Below are 15000 nucleotides of genomic sequence, written 5' to 3' on the forward strand. Positions count from 1 at the left end.
ATTCTGATTATTCTGATTATTCTGATTATTCTGATTATTCTGATCATCCACAACGAAACAACCACTTATGCACTCCATTTCAGTTATCCACTTTCTTATCATCCACATACTTTCCCATTTCTAGCTTTCCACCATTCTTCCTTCCCCTAAACACTCCCCCGTCGCAGCATTAAACATTCCTGTAGTTCCTTACGACCAACATTAACTTGTGCGACTTTGAGCGGTGCAACATCTTGAGTAAACTTTGTCCCTGATCAATAGGTGAGGGAAGGAGGGAAGGAGGAAAGGTGAGGGAGGCAAGGCGGGCAGGAGGGCGTGGTGAGGGGCGGTGGGCGTGGTGAGATAAAGCTGTGTGGTGAAGGGGAAGTGAGGCAAGGAGGAAATGAGGTAAGGAGGGAGGGGAGGAGGGAAGGGGAGGGAAGGAGCAGAGGAAGAAGGTGGGCGTGGCCTTGAAGGAAAGTGAGATTCGTAAGGAAGAAAAGGGAAGAGAGCGAGAGGAGAGAAAGAAGGGGAAAGGGGAAAGGAGGTAAGGAGGGAGGGGGGGAAAGAAAGGGAGGGAAGGAGCAGAGGAAGAAAGGTGGGCGTGGCCTGGAAGGATAGTGAGATTCGTAAGGAAGAAAAGAGAGCGAGAGGAGAGAAAGAAGGGAAGAAGGGGGAGATGGGCGTAGTGAAGAATGGTGATAGGCGTAATGGAACAGAAAAAGAGATAAAGAGGATAAATAAAGAGTGGAAGAAGGAAAAAGGAAGAGGGAAATGTAGGTGGTAGAGAGAAGAAGGTAGATGATGAGCGTAATGAAATAGAAAAGGAAATAAAGAGGACAAATAAAGAGGGAAACAAGGAAAAAGGAAGAGGGAAACAGAGGTGGTAGAGAAGAAGAAGGTAGATGATGAGCGTAATAGGGCAAAAAATGAAAGAAAGAGGAGAAATATAGAGAGGAAGAGGGAAAAGGAAGGGGCATGGTGGAGAGGAGGGAGATGATGAGCTAAATGGTACAGAAAAAGCAAAAAAAAAGGAAAAACAAAGACAGGAGATGCGAAAAATGGAAGACGCGAAGGGAAATGGGCGTGGCGCGGGGTGGACGTCGCTGAAGAGGAAGGTGAAGAAATGGGGAAGACAAGGCAAAAGGAAAGGTTAAATAGGCGTGGGGAAGAGATGATGGGGAGAAGGTGAGGTGAGGTAAAGGAAGGGTCTTGATGGGAAATGGGCGTGGTTAGGAAGGGGAAGAAGAAGGGGGAGGGGAAGGAGGGGGCATGGCAAGAGGAAATGTGAAATAGTGAAATGATGGGGCGTGGTGAGGTGAGAGGAAGGGTTTTGAGGTGAAATGGGCATGGTTAGGAAGGGGAAGAAGAAGGAGGAGGCATGGCAGGGGCGTGGTGGAGGGTGCGGGCGCAGGAGGGATGGGCGGGCAAGGCATTCCCGTTGATGGTTTCACATTGCGCGTGGGAATGAAAATCCTGACGTGCGAAGTGAAAATGATGAAAAGGAGGAATTACGGAGAGGAACGGATTGTTTTCCCAGCGAGAGCGAGAGAGAGAGAGAGAGAGAGAGAGAGAGAGAGAGAGAGAGAGAGAGAGAGAGAGAGAGAGAGAGAGAGAGAGAGAGAGAGAGAGAGAGAGAGAGAGAGAGAGAGAGAGGAGAGAGAGGAAGGAGAGAGAGAGAGAGAGAGAGAGAGAGAGAGAGAGAGAGGGAGAGAGAGAGAGAAGAGAAGAGAAGGAAGGGGAAGGACGGGAAGGGAAGGGAAGAGAAGGGAATGGGAGGAAGGGAAGGAGAGAAAGGAAGGAACTTAAGAAAGGAAACAAGGAAGGGATGAAGGAAGGGAAGGAAGGGAAGTGAAGGGAAGGGAAGGGATGAGAAGGAAAGGGAAGGGAAGGGAAGGGAAGGGAAGGAAAGAAAAGAAAAGAAAAGGAAAGGAAAGGGAAGGGATGGGAAGGGAAAGAAAGAGAAAGGAAGGGAAATTGAAGAAAATATATTGAAAGGCGGAGAAGGTAAAGGAAAGAGAAACAAAGAAATGGAAATGTAGAAGAAAAAAAAGGAGACGGGAATGGAAAAAGTAGGTTACGGAGGAGGTGAGGAAAGAGACGGGGAGGCAGGTGAGGAAAGTAAGGGCGGGGCGGGGCGGGGCGGGGCGGGGCGGGGTGCAAATTCTTTACTAGAGAGACGTGAAAGAGAGATATCGTGGTGTTTTTCGCTTTCGTGACCGACGGACGCGGCGAGGGAAATAATGTTAGAGAGAGAGAGAGAGAGAGAGAGAGAGAGAGAGAGAGAGAGAGAGAGAGAGAGAGAGAGAGAGAGAGAGAGAGAGAGAGAGAGATTGAATTCGTTTATCAACAAATGTGTGTGTGAGAAACGCTTTTGTTGTTGGTTTAAGTTGGCCTTGTTATTTTGTTTCTCTCTCTCTCTCACACACACACACACACACGTTCTCTCTTTTTATCATTATTTACTCATCGCCTTATTCATTCATTCACTCATTCATTCACTCATTTATTTCTTCTCTTGAGTTATTTTCTTCTTTCTTTCTTTTCTTTTTGTTTCTACGTTCCAACTTTTCTTTATCTCTCTCTCCCACGTTTTTCCTTTTTTTTTCCTTTTTTTCCCCTTTCCTCCCTCCTTTGACCTTCCCACCCCTCATTACACTTGCTATTTCCTCCCCTCCGCCAGCTTTCACCCTCCGTGTCCTCTTCCTCCTCCCTCGTTTTTCTTCCTCCTCCTCCAGTACATCTATAAAAAAAACTATCTATCTATTTATCTATCTATCTATCTCAATCTTTTTTCTTTTATCTATTTCCTCCTCTATTTTTATTCCGTCTCTATCTATCTACTTTTATCTATCTATCTCATTATTACTCGTCATCATTATCGTTATCGTTATTATTATCATCATTGTTATTGTTGTTATTATTATTATTAAGGTTAGTTCAGGTCAGGTCATTCAAGGTCAATTTAACTCCTTCACACAAGACACACAGCGAGGTCAAGAGAGGCTTTTAGGAGTCTTTTTTTCCTCTTTAGTATTTTTCGTATTAATTCCGGGGTTGCCTCTTTGACCAGCGCACTTCCTGTTCTCTTTTCCTTGACCTCATTCACTTTTTTTTTTCTCTCTTCCTTTTTTTTCCTCCTTCCTTCCTTCGCTTCTTTTTTTGATAATCTGTCTCTCATCTCCTCTAAGTCATGTCGTTTCTTGGTCAATTTGTCAATGAGTCTCTCTCTCTCTCTCTCTCTCTCTCTCTCTCTCTCTCTCTCTCTCTCTCTCTCTCTCTCTCTCTCTCTCTCTCTCTCTCTCTTCTTTTATTCATGTTTGAGAGAATTAATATCGCCTGTCTAAGTAGTCTCATTTATCTCACTTCCTCGTTTTAATTCTCTCTCTCACTCACTCACTCACTCTTACTTTCACTCTCTTAGTCCACCTGGAAGGCCCTCACTCTCTCCCTCCCTCAATGCCTCTCCCTGAATCAGCCGTCCCCTCATTCTTCACGCCCTTCGTTCTTACCTTCAGCCTCATACACTTTGTTTAGTTCCTCTTCCTTTATTTCCTATTTTTCTCTAACTTCTTTTCTTCCCTTTCCTCCTACGCTAACTTCTTTTCAACTTGTCTTTTTGTTCTTGCGTTTATACTTCTTCCCTTCTTCTTTATTTCCTCTAACTTATTTTCTCCTCCTTTCTTCGTCTCATTTTTCTTTTCTACTTATTCAGCTTTACTTCATTTTCTATTTCTATCTAATTTCTCTTTAATCTTCAGCTTTTTTTTATTTGTCTTATTTTTCTTTCGTTTTTACCTCTTCTTTTTTTCTCTTTTTGTAACTTCTCTTTCCTCTTAAGCAAACTTCTCATCGTATTCCAATTATTTATCTTTTTCTTAACTTCTCTTCTCCTTCCCTTCTTGTTATATTGTTCTTCTATTAATTCGTCTTTCCTATCTTTTCTATTTTCATAACTTTCTTCCTCTTAATTTAACTTCTCCCTTCTCTTCCATTTTCCTTATTTTCCTTCCCTTGGCTCCCTTTCCTTTATTTCTCTTCTACTCTTTCCTCTTGAACTCACTCCTCCTCGCCTCACTCTTCTCTCATTCATTATTTTCAGCCTCATTATTTTTTCCGTAAGTTCCCGTCTCCTCCTTTTACTCCTCTCCTCTTTTCTTATATTCCCCCCTTCGTTTCACTTCTCTCTATTTCATTCCTTTTTCCCTCTTTCTATTCGCTCGATTTTCCTCTTTCCTCTTCTCCGTATCTCCTTTCTCTTCCCGTCAACTCGTTAAACTTTCTCCCTTCGTTTCACTCCTCTCTATTTCATTTCCGTTTCGCTCTTTTTATTCGTTCTATTCCTCTTCCTCTTCTTCGTATTTCCTCTTTCTTCCCGTCAAGTCATTAAACTTTATCCCTTCGTTTCACTTCTCTCAGTTTCATTCTCCTTCATTTCTCGTTACTTCATTTCCACTTGCCTTTCCCCTCCTCTTCTTCTTCCTCTTCCATCGCATTCGTCTCGTCCTCCTTTTTCCTGTCACCTCATTCTTTCTCGCCTCATTCCACGTAATCTCATTCCTCCTCACCTCCTTCCTCGTCTTGGTCTCTCAAGCCACGTCGTTTTTGGACTCGTAAACGTCGAGGGAGAGATTTGTGCGCACTGCCTCCTCTTAATCTCCCTTTTGTCGAACGCCCCGAGTTTTTAAGGGAGAAGAACCGAATCACTTTGAGATCAATACTCCACCCCAGCCTTCCGCTCTGCTTTGCTTAATCTCCCTCTCCCTTTGAGGACTTTTGTGGGGCCTCTTCTGCGAAAACAAGGAGACTGGAGGCGTACTTTTTCATCTCTCGTTCTTGTGTCTTCGTTGAGCTAAAAACATCGAAGTAGCGGTGTCCTTGAAGAAGCCACAGGTATTTCTTATTGGCCTTGTTTCCTGTATTATCAAGTAGAAGTTAAAGGAGACTAGAGGCGTACTTTTCATCTCTCGTTCTTGTGTCTTCGTTGACCTGAAAACATCGAAGTAGCGGTGTCCCTAACGAAGCCACAGGTATTTCTTATTGGCGTTGTATTCTGTATTATAACGTAGAAGTTAAAGGAGACTAGAGGCGTACTTTTCATCTCTCGTTCTTGTGTCTTCGTTGAGCTAAAAACATCGAAGTAGCGGTGTCCTTAAAGAAGCCACAGGTATCTCTTATGGGCGTTATGTTCTGTATTATCACGTAGAAGTTAAAGGAGACTAGAGGCGTACTTTTTCATCTCTCGTTCTTGTGTCTTCGTTGAGCTAAAATCATCGAAGTAGCGGTGTCCCTAAAAAAGCCACAGGTATTTCTTATTGGCGTTATTTCCTGTATTATAATGTAGAAGTTAAAGGAGACTAGAGGCGTACTTTTCATCTCTCGTTCTTGTGTCTTCGTTGAGCTAAAAACATCGAAGTGGCGGTGTCCCTAACGAAGCCACAGGTATTTCTTATAGGCGTTATTTCCTGTATTATCAAGTAGAAGTTAAAGGAGACTAGAGGCGTACTTTTCATCTCTCGTTCTTGTGTCTTCGTTGAGCTAAAAACATCGAAGTAGCGGTGTCCCTAACGAAGCCACAGGTATTTCTTATAGGCGCTGTTTTCTGGATTATCAAGTAGAAGTTAAGTCAATTTTGTCTTTGCCTCCGTCTAGTGCAAAGCCAAAACATGACTTCCGTTTCATTTAAGGTGTTTTCTAGCATTTCCCGCATAGAAAAACCTCGTCGTCATCGTCACAGTCTCTCTCGTCCACTCCTCTTCTTTCTGTAACTCTTAAAAATCGATTCAACTATTCAAAACGCCACAGAACCACATCATTTTATTTCAGAGTATTTTTTATAGCAATTCCCATAAAGAAAACCTCATTGTCATCTTCCAGTCTTCCTCTTATATGTCCTCATTCTTAAATAACTCCTATACATCAAGATTTTAATACTCCAAACGATAGGATAACACTCCCTTTCCTCTATGATTGTTTTCGTAGCCTTTCCTTTACAAAAATTAATGGTTGTCATCTTCCCAGTCTACCTCCTACATGTCCTCTTTCTTAAATAACTCCTATACATCAAGATTTTAATACTCCAAACGATAGAACAACACTCCCTTTCCTCTAAGATTGTTTTCGTAGCCTTTCCTTTACAAAAATTAATGGTCGTTATCTTCCCAGTCTACCTCCTACATGTCCTCTTTCTTAAATAACTCCTATACATCAAGATTTTAATACTCCAAACGATAGAACAACACTCCCTTTCCTCTAAGATTGTTTTCGTAGCCTTTCCCTTACAAAAATTAATGGTCGTTATCTTCCCAGTCTTCCTCTTACAGTTCCTCATTCTTAAATAACTCCTATACATCAAGATTTTAATACTCCAAACGATAGAACAACACTCCCTTTCCTCTAAGATTGTTTTCGTAGCCTTTCCCTTACAAGAAAATGGTCGTCATCTTCCTAGTCTGCCTCTTACAGTTCCTCATTCTTAAATAACTCCTATACATCAAGATTTTAATACTCCAAACAATAGGATAACACTCCCTTTCCTCTAAGATTGTTTTCGTAGCCTTTCCCTTACAAAAATTAATGGTCGTTATCTTCCCAGTCTTCCTCTTACAGTTCCTCATTCTTAAATAACTCCTATACATCAAGATTTTAATACTCCAAACGATAGAACAGCCTTGTTTTCCGTGACCTTTCCCATAAGACCCAAAAGTCACGTCAGTCACGCCTGTGCCTCGTTTAACGGCGGTAATTCGTTCCTAGGCAGCGGGGCGGCATCGGTTGGGTCAGGACCACGCGGGGCAAAAACAGCTAATAGGGACCGAGCCAAAGACGGAGCACTGGGACTTTAATGGTGAGAAAGAACGGGGTGGAAAGGGGTATTGGGGAGCGGCGGGGCGAAAAGGGTATTTGGGTGAGGGTTCAAGGGTGAGTTTGGAAGCAGAAAAAAGGGTATCATGGCTAAGAGGTAGAAAAGGAAAGAAAAAGAAGAGGTAAGATGAGCATTTGGAAAGTTAAAAGATTGGGTATTGGAAGTTTAAGGCTGGGAAGAGGCGTGAGAGGAAGGGTATTTGAGAGAGGGTTCAAGGGCGTGGTTGGAAGCAGAAAAGAAGAGGGCACAATGACTAAGGGGTAGGAAAGGGCACAGAAAGGGAAGAAAAGAGGGTTTAAAGAGCTAAGGAAAAGAGAGTAGGGCCTATTAGGAATGAGGAGAGATTGCATCGGGTAAAAAAAGACGTATTTGAGATGGAAAGAGAGAACGGATAGGTTGAAAAAAGGGGCCATTTGGAATCGATAGAAAACGGAACGGGGCACAGAAGGGGCACTAAAGAGGAAGATGAAGGACAGAAGGAGGGCATGACCGTGACCTGACCTGACCTATGACCTTTCCTCCCTCCATCCCGTGAGAGGTCAAGGAAGAAAGTGGACAGTCAAGGAAGAGAGGAAAGAAGTGGAGGATTATGAGAGAGAGAGAGAGAGAGAGAGAGAGAGAGAGAGAGAGAGAGAGAGAGAGAGAGAGAGAGAGAGAGAGAGAGAGAGAGAGAGAGAGAGAGAGAGAGAGAGAGAGAGAGAGAGAGAGAGAGAGAGAGAGAGAGAGAGAGAGAATAAAGGAATGAAGGAATGCCTGAATGATTTAATGAAGGTAGGAAGGACAGGAAAGAAGAAGGAAATAGGACAAGAAAAAGCAAAATAGTGAACAAAGTAAAAAAAATACGACAGCGAAGAACGAGAGAGGGGAAGGAGAGAAGAGAAAGGAAGAGAAGGAGGAGGAGGAGGAGGAGGAGAGGAGGCTGTTCAGTAAGAGAAAGCACGAAAATGGAGGGAGAGAAAAAAAGTAAAGTGCAGGGCCAATGAAGGATCAGGAAAAAAAACAGAAGAACGAGAGACTGAAAGGCCAGGTTACTATGTTAAGGGAAGGACAGGAAGGGAAGGAGGAAGGGAGAGAGGGAGGGAGGGAAGGAGAGATGGAAAGAAGGTAAAGAGCATTGATAGAGGAGAGGGGTATGGGAGAGTCATGGAGAGAGACAGAGAAATGGAGGAGGGAGGGAAACAATGAGAGGAGGAGTGGAGGGAGGGAATGAGGGACTGAGAGGGAGGGAAATTAAAAGAGAAGGAAGGAAACAGAAGTAAAGAGAGAGCAGAAAAGAGAAGAGAGAGAGAGAGAGAGAGAGAGAGAGAGAGAGAGAGAGAGAGAGAGAGAGAGAGAGAGAGAGAGAGAGAGAGAGAGAGAGAGAGAGAGAGAGAGAGAGAGAGAGAGAGAGAGAGAGAGAGAGAGAGAGAGAGAGGAGAGAATGGAGGGAAGAAAGCATAACAAGTGGAGGAAAGAAGAAGAAGAAAAGAGATAGAGATAGAGGTGGAGGAAGGGTAGGAGGCAAATGGAGAGAAGTGAAGGGAGAGAAAGAGGCAAGAAGAGAGTGGAGGGAAGGAGCCAACAAGGAGAAGGAGAGGGAGGAGGTATAACAGGTGGAGGAAGAGAGACAGGGGTGGAGGGAGGAAAGGAGGGAGAGAAGAGTGGAGGGGAGGGAGGAGAGGGAGGAAAGGACTAGACTTCAAGGCATAATGTGGAGGAGGAGGATCAGTGAGTGGAGGAAGGTGGAAAATTGAAGATGGAGGAGTCGAGAGGGAGAGAAATGGAGGGGTGGAGGAAAGGGTGGAGGCAAAAGGTGGAGGGACCGGAGATAACTTCCTCTAAAAAAAAAAGGTGCAATTAATGTTTTTCTCTTTTTTAGTTCTGAGTAAACCACGTATTGATTATTGGTGCAGGTGAGGCGAATACCTGGGCGGGGGAGGACAGGTGTTAAAGGGGGAGGGTGGGGGGGAGGGGGAGGAGGAGGGGGAAGCAACAGGGAAAGGGGGAAAAGAAATGGAAAGTGAGAGAAAGTAGTTGGAGGGTCACATCCAGGAAAAAGAATGGAGGAAAAGAAAGGAAAAGTGAGAGAAAGTAGGGCAAGGTCACGTCCAGGAAAAAGGAAGGAGGAAAAGAAAGGTAATGAGAGAAAGTAGGAGAAGGTCACGTCCAGGAAAAAGGATAGAGGAAAAGAAAGGAAAAGTGAGAGAAAGTAGAGGAAAGTCACGTCCAGGAGAAAGGATGGAGGAAAAGAAAGGAAAATGAGGGAAAATTGTGAAGGTTACGTGTAGGAAAAAGAACGAAGGCAGGAAGGAAAAAGGAAAAGGGAGAAAATTAAAGTAAGGCAAAGTAGGGAAGGACACGTGCCGAAGGAAGGGAAAAGGAGAAGAAAAGGACAGGAGAATGCAAAAGAAAAATGGAGATCAGGAAAGAGAAAAAATGAATGAAGAAATTGGAAGAAATTTTAAAAAAAGTGAGCGAAAAATAGTGAGAAAAAATTAGAGAATGAAAGAGAAAACGAAATATGAGATAGTGAAGACATTGGAAAAATACTAAAATATCAGAAGCAGAAGAGAGAGAGAGGGAAGGAGAAAAAAGAAAAGGTGAAAGAAAAGAAATAAGGAAATAAGGAGTCTGTCAATATTCAAGCATTAAAAAAAAATCAGGAAGGAGATAAAGAGAAAGAGAGAGAACAAAATATAAGATGTAGAAAGAGAAGAAAAAAAAGAAACAGAGAAGAGGAAAGAATTACAAATGTGACACTAAAACACACACACACACACACACACACACACACACACACACACACACACACACACACACACACACACACACTAGACACAAGCCCAAATCACTGTCTCTTGTCCTCTTCCCCAGTATTGTGTAGGTTGCAGGATGTTGGTATTTTACAGCATATCACTCCCCTTCACCTGTCACCTGCACCTTACAATAGAGTGAATGGACGTAAAGGTACCACGAAAAGTAGGTAGGAGACACAGGTGTATGGTAAGTATTAGATAGATAAAACTTGGGAAGCGAGATAGTTAAAAAATGTTGACAGATATACGTAATGAAACAGAAAGAGAAGATATGGATAGCACTTGAAGAGACTCAGTTGCATGACACGTTATGTCAATAGAAAACGAAAAAAACGACTTGCAGAACGTCAAAAATCACAAATCGTGCAAAAATAATGATAGATACACAAATGAAACAGATAAAAAAATTGATACGGGAAACACTTAAGAAGAGAAACACTGCATTATATAAAAACGGAAATATATAAAAAAAATGAAAAAATATAGAGGTAAATTCTTAAAACAAGCCGAGGAGAAAGTAAGAGAGGGAAAAAAAGGTGAAAGAAAAGAAATAAGGAAATAACGAGTCTAGTGGATGATAAAAAGATACGAATAATAAGCATACAGGTAGAACAGGTGCACGATTGAGACAGGTAAGGGAGAAAAATAAAATAAAAAAATAAAACGGGAGACTTCTGCAAACTAAGACCTTTGATGGAGTCTCTGGATGTCGGGATCACAAGGTACAAGATTTACACAGGTGAAAATGAAGACTCAGGTGAGGGGGGGGCCCTGGGGGGAAGGGGGAACAGGTGAGAGTCAGGTGGTGGAGGAGAGACATCTGGTGGAGGCAAGGACGAACAGGGTGGTGGTGGTGGTGGAGGTGGAGGTGAGAGAGGAGGTGGAGGAAAAGAGGAAGAGAGAGAGAGAGGGAACGTGCAGGAGGAAGATAAGTAGAGAGAAGTGGAGAAAAGGAGGAGGAGGATGAAGAGAAGCGTAGTAAGAGAGAAGAGAGAGGAGGAGGAGGGAGAGGAGGAATATAATAAGAGGAGAGGAACGTACAGAAGAAGATAAGAAGACAGAAGTTGAGAAAAAAAGAGGAAGAAGAGGAGGAGCAGATGACGAAGAAAAGGAGCGTAGGAACAGAGAAGGAAGACAAGGAGAATATAATAAAGACTAAAAGGAGAAGATAAATAAAAGGATAAACGTTACGTAAGAGAGAGGAGAGACAGACGAAGAAAGAAGAGAAAAGGAGGAACGACAGAGATGCGATGCGAAGCGAAGGGCGGGGCGGGGCGGGGCGGGAAGAAGCAGAGAGCAGCGGGAAGGAAGGAAGGCAGAGGAAAGGAGGACGGGAGTCGTGGAGAGCGTGACTGGAGGAGGAGGAGGAGGAGGAGGGAAGAGAGAAGCGAGTAAGCGGGGACGAGGAGAGAGAGTGGATTGGGAGGAGGCGGAAGGAGGGAACGGGTTTTGGGTGGAGGACGGGGCCTGGCGGGGCAGGGCGGGGCGGGGCGGGGCGGTGCGGGGCGGGGCGGCCACACCTAAAAGACGCGCGGCGGAAAGGTGAGTAGCAACAATTAGGTCGCCAGGTGAAGGGCAAGAGAGGAGGAGGGCGATACACGGAAACACGGATCAGCAGGCAACAGAAATTTAGCTTAGTTTAACATCCAGGGATTTAACCCGTTCGGAGGAGGACGATACACGGAAACACGGATCAGCAGGCAACAGAAATTTAGCTTAGTTTAACATCCTGGGATTTAACACGTTCGGAGGAGGACGATACACGGAAACACGGATCAGCAGGCAACAGAAATTTAGCTTAGTTTAACATCCTGGGATTTAACACTTTCGGAGGAGGACGATACACGGAAACACGGATCAGCAGGCAACAGAAATTTAGCTTAGTTCAACATCCTGGGATTTAACGCTTTCGGAGGAGGACGATACACGGAAACACGGATCAGCAGGCAACAGAAATTTAGCTTAGTTCAACATCCTGGGATTTAACACGTTCGGAGGAGGACGATACACGGAAACACGGATCAGCAGGCAACAGAAATTTAGCTTAATTTAACATCCAAGGATTTAACACTTTCGGAGGAGGGCAATACACGAAAACACGGATAAGCAGGCAACAGAAATTTAGCTTAATTTAACATCCAAGGATTTAACACTTTCGGAGGAGGGCAATACACGAAAACACGGATAAGCAGGCAACAGAAATTTAGCTTAATTTAACATCCAGGGATTTAACGCTTTCGGAGGAGGACGATACACGGAAACACGGATAAGCAGGCAACATAAATTTAGCTTAGTTTAACATCCTGGGATTTAACCCGTTCACTTTTCCAGGTTTTTCACAGGCATAGGAAACTGCTTAAGGCTCTCAGGTTAACGTTGTGTACGGGATCATTCAATTTAGTTCTTTAGCTGCGAAGTGACTCCCTATTCGATTTTTTAACCATTCAATCCTTCTACCAGTTTAACGATTACTACAGAGAGTTTGTTCCAGTGAATGAGAACTCGATTTGGGGGGAAAGTTCCATTCTCTCTTTCTCTACCTCTTCACCTGTCACCAAAACTATACCATCTCTCCTATAATTTGAGAGAGAGAGAGAGAGAGAGAGAGAGAGAGAGAGAGAGAGAGAGAGAGAGAGAGAGAGAGAGAGAGAGAGAGAGAGAGAGAGAGAGAGAGAGAGAGAGAGATTAATATAAAAGAACAGACTATTGGGCTAGCTTTTAAATAAGTGCCCTTATGGAAGACGGCTCCTTTTGCTCGTGTCACCCTATGCCTATGAGAGAGAGAGAGAGAGAGAGAGAGCAAGAGAGAGAGACACAGAGACAGAGACAGACACAGAAATTGAACGACCAGAATGAGAGGGACGGAAAAGTGAAAAACCTTATCCCAGACTTCACTAATGAGATTAAGTTAAATTGGAATATAATAATAGGGATTTAGGCGCATTGTTAGCCGTTAGCGTAACACCTGGGGGGATTAGGAGCGCCAGGTGAGGCCCAAAACACCTGATCGTCGCGCTGATCAGAGAGACAAACGATGCTTCCTTGTTTTATTTTTTTTCTCTCTCATTTGCTTCTCGATAAATTGGTTTCCCTGTTTAGCTTGGGTCCTGTTTTGCTCTCTCTCTCTCTCTCTCTCTCTCTCTACCCTCCTCCCTCCAATAATAATAATAATAATAATAATAATAATAATAATAATAATAATAATAATAATAATAATAATAATAATAATAATAATAATAATAATAATAATAATAATAATAATAATAATAATAATAATAATAATAATAATAATAATAATAATAATAATAATAATAATAATAATAACTTCCTCCCGCAACTTCCTGGCCTTAATGTTTGTCTTCCCAACTTCCATCAACATTTATGGCTAATTAGAAAGCAATGGACTTGACGAAGCGCTTTGGAGCAAGAGGAGGAGGAGGAGGAGGAGGAGGAGGAGGAGGAGGAGGAGGAGGAGAAAAGAAGTGAAGGAGAAAAAGAAATAAAGACCACAAAATTTCAATACATAACTTAAGAAAAATAAAAGAACCAAAAATAATACACTTCATAAACATCTAAAAAAACACAAGACCTCAAAAATCTACAAAAACTTAAAACATAACTCAAAAATAAGCAAAAAACACTCACCAAACCCATGAACCAGGAAGCTGTACATCACTCGGGCCAGGGAACAGGAAGGGAAGGGAAGGAAAGTCTAGCGCACAAAACTTCCCTAAACTGATCCTCCTTGGTTAAGACTCTTGGTGGGGCACAACACGCGTGAGGCTGATGCTGTGGGCTGGCGGCAGGTGCGACGGGCTGAAGGGAGAGAGAGAGGGGAGAGAGAGATGAGTGGTGTGTAGAGGAGGCAAGGTGGGGAAAGGATGCAGAGTGGTGTGAGGTAAATGAAGATGGGAAAAGTGAGAGGGGAAATAGGAAGGGAAGAGGAGAGGGGAAAGGTAGAGAGAGGATAGGAAAAAGGTGACCGATGAAATACAGGGACAGTAGATGGAAGGAATGAGAGAGGGTTGAAGGAATGAGTTAGGTGAGGACGACTAATGAGAAGGAGAAGGTGGGGAAGGGATAGAATGAGTGGTGTGAGTTGAAATGTAGAGAGGAAAGATGGAAAGAGTGGGAAGAAACGGAAGAGTGGGGCAGAGAGGGTTAGAGGAAAGGCGAAAGGGTGGGGAATGGAGAGTAGAGTGGTGTGAGGTGAGATGTAGGGAGAAATGATGGGAAAAATTCGAGGGGGAAGAGAAAGGAATAGAATAGAAAGAAAGATGGAAGAGTTGACCAAAAATTAAAATAAGAGAAAGTGAAAAGTTGAAGAGAGGAGAGGTTAGAGAGGAGCAATAAATGAAGGGGGCGAGAAAGAACCAAACCAAAGAAGGAGAAATGTGAAAGAAAAGAGGAAGAAAGAGAGTTAAACAAATAGAAGCTAGCAGGGGTGAGGAATAAAAGAGGAGATAGAGAAGAGGGAGGATAAAATAAGGAAAAGAGAAAATGGAAATAGAGAAGTTTTAGACATAACACGAATGCAGAGAGAGGAAAGAGTAAAAAATATATATCTATAAACACAGTGAAAAAAATAAAAGAAAGATAAAAAGAGAGAAAAAGGGAGAGGATAGGAGGAAGATTAAATAGCAAAGCGGGCAACAAAGGAGAAAGGGACAGAACAAGAATAGGAGTAAGGGTCGGGATGGATTAATTAATGATTCCCAGGAGGCGCGGCGACTATGATTATTACGTGAGAGGGATGAGAGGGAGGGAGTGAGAGGAAGACGAGAGATTATGTGTGAGAGGGAAGCTTGGGGAATGAAAGGGAAGGAGGTGGGAAGAAAAGTTAACGTATGAAAACATTGGGAAGGGGAAATGAAAGTAACAGAGAGAGGGATGAGAGAGAGGGAGGGAGTGGGATGAAGACGAGAGATTATGTGTGAGAGGGATGCTTGGGGAATGAGAGGGAAGGAGTGGGGGTGGATGCAAAAGAGTGGAAACTGAGGAAAGGGCGCTGGAAGAAAGGGAAATAAGAGATTGAATAAAGGGAAATAAAAAAGACAGAAGACAATGCGTGAAAGAATTGGAATTACTTAAAATATGAAGCAAAAAATCTGAGAAAAGAACCAAAACAAAAGAGGTAAAAGATAATAAAAAGAAAGAAGGATAAGAGGAATAAAGTTAAATAAAGTAGAAGCCAAAAAAAAGAGAGAGTAAAAGGGAGAAAAAAGCATTAGTCAGAAATATAAGAGGGAGAAAAGAATGAAAGACAGGGAAGCTAAGAGGAGACGAAGTAAGGGTGAGGAAGAAGGGTTTCGGGGTGACCGGAGAAGGGGGAAAGGGGGGGGAAAAGGGGGGTGAAGGGGG

The 15000-nt window shown here is 43.2% G+C and overlaps 1 long non-coding RNA gene across 1 annotated transcript in view; it reads right to left on the reverse strand.

Moving 5' to 3' along the window:
- The window catches only part of LOC126994953 (uncharacterized), a 77971-nt gene that overhangs the window by 44826 nt on the left and 18145 nt on the right, over positions 1-15000 (reverse strand). Inside the window, exon 2 of the long non-coding RNA XR_007749755.1 lies at positions 13285-13455. This is a non-coding gene — a long non-coding RNA (uncharacterized LOC126994953). The remainder of the gene's footprint in view (positions 1-13284; positions 13456-15000) is intronic.

Source organism: Eriocheir sinensis, chromosome 7 (genome assembly GCF_024679095.1).
Source record: "Eriocheir sinensis breed Jianghai 21 chromosome 7, ASM2467909v1, whole genome shotgun sequence".
Classification (NCBI taxonomy): domain Eukaryota; kingdom Metazoa; phylum Arthropoda; class Malacostraca; order Decapoda; family Varunidae; genus Eriocheir; species Eriocheir sinensis.